Source organism: Nicotiana tomentosiformis, chromosome 4, assembly GCF_000390325.3.
Source record: "Nicotiana tomentosiformis chromosome 4, ASM39032v3, whole genome shotgun sequence".
Taxonomy (NCBI): domain Eukaryota; kingdom Viridiplantae; phylum Streptophyta; class Magnoliopsida; order Solanales; family Solanaceae; genus Nicotiana; species Nicotiana tomentosiformis.
In genome coordinates this window covers 69,643,674-69,649,433 of record NC_090815.1, presented here as the reverse complement: position 1 = coordinate 69,649,433, position 5,760 = coordinate 69,643,674, and positions in this window count along the sequence as shown.

Genomic DNA, 5,760 nt, shown 5'->3' with positions numbered 1-5,760 from the left:
TCTGGAACGGTTCATGTGAAAAATTGAAGAAAATGTGAATTTTAGCTCTAAAAATTGTTTAAGTTGATTATGGTCAATATTTTATGTAAACGGACCCGGATTGGTAGTTTGACGATCCCGATGGGTCTGTATCGTGATTTTAGACTTTGGCATATGCCCGAAATTGAATTCGGACCCTAACTTGATTTGTTGAAAACTAGTAATTTGAAGGTTTAAAGATTTTTTAAGTTTAACCTTTGGTTGACTTTATGGCTACCGGGTTTGAATTTTAGTTTCGAGACTTGGTATATGTTCATTTTACTATTTAAGACATTTCTACAAAATTTGATGCAAAATGGAGTTGATTTTATAGGATTCGGACGCTCGGTTGTGAATTTGAAAGTTCTTGAGTTTCTTTGAAAAATCCATGCATTTTGATGTGCGATTCATAATTTTAGGTATTATTTTGGTATTTTGATCACGTGAGCAAGTTCGTATGATGTTATTACACTTGTGTGTATGTTTGGTTTGGAGCCCGAGGGATTTAGGTGAGTTTCAGATAGGCTACAGATCAATTTTGGACTTAGAGTTGCAGGTTTCAGCCATTCTGCTGGTGTCTGGTGCATTGTTCTTCACGATCGTGAAGCTACTCTCGCGATTGCGAAGTTACTCTCGCGATTGCGAAGGGGAACTTCGGTCTGGGGTGGATTCCTTCATCGCGAATGAGATGGCATGGTCGCGAATGTGAAGCATTAGAGAGTTTACCCTTCACGAACGCGACTATCCTCTCGCGAACGCGTAGGGTTATGGGGCCTTGGAAGGGAGCTTGTCTGTTACTCTTCGTGAACGCAATCTTTGGACCATGAATGTGAAGGCATATGGAAGTATGACTTCGCGAAAATGAAGAGTGGCTCGCGAACGAGAAGGCCTTTGGCTGCTGCTGCTTCGCGATCGCGTCAGGTCCTTAGCGAACGCGAAGAACACCTGAGATTTAAAACTGAACCAAAAGTCGGGATTTATCCCATTTCTCACCATTTTCAAGTTTGAGCTTGGCCTAGAGGCGATTTTAAGAGGTTTTTCGTCCCAACTTCATAGGTTAGTAGATTTTAACTTCTTTCCTTACATTTTCATAAACACTCATTGATTTTAACCTTTAATATATGCTTTCATGGTAGAAATTAGGGGTTTAAGTAGAAATTGGGGATTTTGAGAAATTGAGATTTAGGCCTCAAATTGAGGTCGAATTTCGAAACTAATCACATGAACGGGCTCGGGGATGAATGAGTAATCAGGTTTTGGTCCGAAACTTTTGTTGAGTTTTTCCAAAAAAATATTAAAGATTGAATCTTTTTTACTTGTGGGTAGTTTCTAAAGCTTATTTTGAATTACTTGAACTATATGTAGTTTGATCTTTTGATTGGTTAGGAGGCTAATTCTAGAGGAAAAGCCGTGATTGGGCATTGATTTGATTGCGGAAGTGAGGTAAGTGTCATAGTTAACCTTGACTTGAGGGATTAGGATTTGTTAGTCTATTTGCTACGTATTTTATGTGTGGGGACAACGTATATGTGAGGTGACGAGTACTTATGCGTTGTCATCAGGTTAAAGCATGCGGTTGGAACTTGTTTCTTTGTATTTTATTGTTTCGTTAATTATGGTATCCATGCTTAGATGAGATTATTACTTCATTAATTATTCGTTTCATATTTATTGCTTATTTTAAGGATGTTGAGTATTTTGGAAATTGAAGTTTGATACTTTGGTACCATATTTGAAGTTAAATCATTCCCCGCATTGTTTATTATTCGGATTCATATTATTACATGGTGAGAACGAGAGTAAAAGCACGAAGGGTGATGCCGTGCCATTTCATTCATATTATTACATGGTGAGGTTGAGTGATGCCGTGCCATTATATTCATATTATTGCATGGTGAGGACGATATTAAAAGCACGAAGGGTGATGCCGTGCAATTTCCATATCATTGATTTGACTGATTTTCGGTTTTGATGACTTACTTGGTTATTTCGTGTCTTCATTCTTTCCGTACCTACAATATCTTCCCCTTTTCGCATGTCCCCTCCCAGTTAGTATTTTGTCATTTTATTGTTATTTTGTTGCTTTACATACACTTGTATAGGTTTATTTTATGTAGTTGGCTTGTCATAGCCTCGCCACCACCTCGCCGAGATTATACTCAACACTTACGGAGTACATTGGGTCGGTTGTAATCATACTACACTTCTACACTTCTTGTGCACATTTTGGTGCTGATCCTAGTAGCTTTCTACTCGGATCCAGTCGGAGACTTGAGGTATAGCTGCACGGCGTCCGCAGCCCTGAAGTTCCCTTCCCTTCTATCAAAAACTATTTTTATTAAGTTTCAAAACAGTTGTACTTCGTTTAGAACTTATTTGTAGCACTCTAGATGCTCATGTATTCGTGACTCCAGGTTCTGGGATATGTTTAGATTTTGTTGTCCGGTGTTATATCACTCTGCTTCAGACTTTTATCGTTATTATTGTTAGTATTTTTTTTTGAACTATTAAAATCGGATACTTATCTATTTCACGTCGGCTTTATTGTTAATTTTTTTTTTTCAACTATTAAAATCGGATACTTATCTATTTCACGTCGGCTTGCCTAGTAAGTGGATGTTAGGCGCTATCACGGTCCCGAGGTTGGGATTCCGGGTTATGACAAGTTGGAATAGAGCCCTAAGTTGCCTAGGTCTCACGAGTGATGATCAAGCTTAGTAGAGTCTATAGGATTGGTATGGAGACGTCTATACTTATCTTCTAGAGGCTATGAAGTTTTAGGTAAAGTTTCACTTCTTTCGTTCCCTATCGTGCGATTTTATTCTATCATTGATGTTTGAATCATTCCATTCTTGTTCTCCCGCAGATGATGAGAACACGTACAACATCTACAGCCGAGCAGGAGCCGGAGCCCCCTATTGCAGCCACTACCAGGAGTAGAGGACGGGGCCGAGCTAGACCCGAGGCAGAGGCAGAGCTCAGCCTAGAGCTCGAGAAGCAACACCCACAGTCGATCCTCAGATTGATTATGAGGGGGAGTCCAAGTTTAGACTTCACCAGTCGGACCCGCTCAGCTTCCAGAGGGATTTATAGCTACTCTAGTGCTTTAGGACGCTCTAGTCCGCTTGATGGGCCTTATGGAGAGTGTGGCCCAGACCGGTGCATTTCTGGTGGCACCAGCTGTCTCTCAGGCTGGGGGAGGAGCACAGACTCCCGCTACTCACACTCCAGAGCAGATGGCTCCCATATTTGAGACATCAGTAGTTCAGCCGGTTGTTACTGCACATACCGGGGAGAGGCCCGGGATGTCTACTGAGGGATTGATGAGATTGGAAAAGTTCACAAAGCTCTTTCCTATTCACTTTAGTGGTGCACCTTCTGAGGACCCACATAATTACTTGGATTGTTGCCACGAGGTATTACGCAATATGGGTATTATTGAGACCAATGGGGTCGACTTTGTAGTGTTCCAGATGGCCATTCTGTCAAGAGATGATGGGGGGATTATGTGCTGACCAGACCAGCTGGTTCACCTTCACTTATCTAGGATCAGTTTTCGCATCTATTTCTGGAGAAGTTTATTCCTCTTACTCTGAGAGAGGAGTATCGTAGGCAGTTTGAGCGCCTACAACAGGGTAGCATGACTGTTACCCAGTATGAGACCCAATTTGTGGGCCTAGCCTGCCATGCGGTTATTTTACTCCCTACTGAGATGGAGAGAGTTAGGTGATTCATTGATGGACTTACTTTCAGTATTAGACTACAGATAGCTAAGGAGACCAGAGATGTTTTCTTTCCAGAGGGCCGTAGAGATTGTTAGACAGATCGAGATGGTTCGTGGTCAGGAGAGGGAGGCGGTATCTGATAAGAGTCCTCGTCATTTCGGTGGTTTCAATGGTGCCTCATCTGGAGGCAGGGGTACTTTCGGTAGAGGCCATCCTCCCAGGACGTTTCAGTCAGCACTTCAGGCATCCTACGGTGCTTTAGGTAGTCGTGGTCCTTATGTATCTCATCCTGAGCAGCTAGTCTACAGTGCACCATCAGCCCCTATTAGTGCACGTCCGATCCAGAGTTATCAGGGTGGTTATCCAGGTCGACAGGGCCAGTTCCAGGATCAGCAGTCTTAGCAGACGAGGGCCTGTTATATTTGTGGTGATCCGAGGCACCTCTCTAGATTTTGCCCCAGGTCACAGGGCAGCATGCCACAATAGAGTTCTCATGCCATGGTTCCGATACCGGTTGCTTCACCGCCCGCTCAGCCAGCTAGGGGTGGAGGTTAGGCAGCCATAGGTAGAGTCAGACCTCTAGAGTTTGTTCCCTAAACCCTCAAGGAAGCTTGGCGCATAAAGTTCGAGCAACTGCGTCAGGGCACCATGACGGTGTCAGAGTATGCCATCAGGTTCAGTGAGTTATCCTGTCATGCACCTATTTTGGCTCCTACAGTCAGAGAGCGAGACCGCAGATTTATTGAGGGACTCAGTTATGGTCTTAGATTCAGCATGGCTTGGGAATTGGAGACTGATACTCCATTTCAACAGGTTGTGGAGATTGCTTGGAGGTTAGAGTGTATTCAAGGTTAGGAGAGGGATGATAAGGAGGCCAAGAGGTCTCGAGGGTCTGGATAGTTTAGTGGATTCTACTCTTCAACTATGACCCATCACGGCGGAGGCTCGGGCAGTCAGCCAGTCCAGTTCGCACTTCAGACTACTCGTTGTGCTCCAATTAGTCAAAGACCTCAGGGTGCTCATATGGGGCAGTCATCTTTTAGTGCACCATCTACACGGGGTTCCTATATAGGTTATTCCAGCTACCTGGCACAGACTCAGTACCAACAGCCACGCCCGTAGAGGGATTGCTATGAATGTGGAGATACTAGGCACATCATGAGAGATTGACCCAGATTCGGGAGAGGCAAATTTCATCAGAGCACTCGGGCTATGGGGTCCATTCCAGTTGCTACTCCACTTGATCAGCCAGCTAGGGTTGGAGGACAAGCGGGTAGAGGACAATCATCAGTCCTGTTTTGATCCTCTCCTATTTATCGAAGTGAGTCCTCCTATCTTGCTTCATATATGGGTGTGTTTCGTGATTCTTGTACTCTACTTATGTGTTTACCTCTGTTGAGAGACTCTATAGTGGTAGCTCGTGTCTATCGTTTCGGTTTACTGCCTATTTAGAGCTATGAGACTAGAAAGAACTTTCTGTTACTTATTACAAAAAGTTTTGATATGATTTCTTGATGGTTTGGTTATGATTTGTGACTTAGGTGCTCTACCCAGTATTGGAAGTCCATTACGTGTTGTGATTTTATTTTGCGAAATTGAGTTAGTAAAGTTTTCGATTAGTGTGATATGTATTCTACTTGTGATTCAGAGTTGAGAATGGGATCCTCGCATTTTTGTGTGGTTTGATATGTTTGAACCGGGCTACGTGCCGCAATAGAGTTATATTAGGATGAGATCCTTGTGATTAGTTCATATGTTTTGATTCTCCCTTGTGGAATGGATCGTAGTATGGTAATGATAGGGAATTGTGCCTGTCGAACTTGTTTGATAGTTCTCTCATGTGTTTCTCTTTCCATATTCAGTCATATTCGCGTTGTGCTTATTGGGTTTAGCTTGCAAGGTATGTGCCCAAGTGGCGTTGGGTGTGACTTGTTGATTGAGGTGAGTGGTTATGAGACCTTCATGTTTCTTACATCATTGTCAGTGTCGTGAAGGTTTGGGACAAGGTTTTAACTGA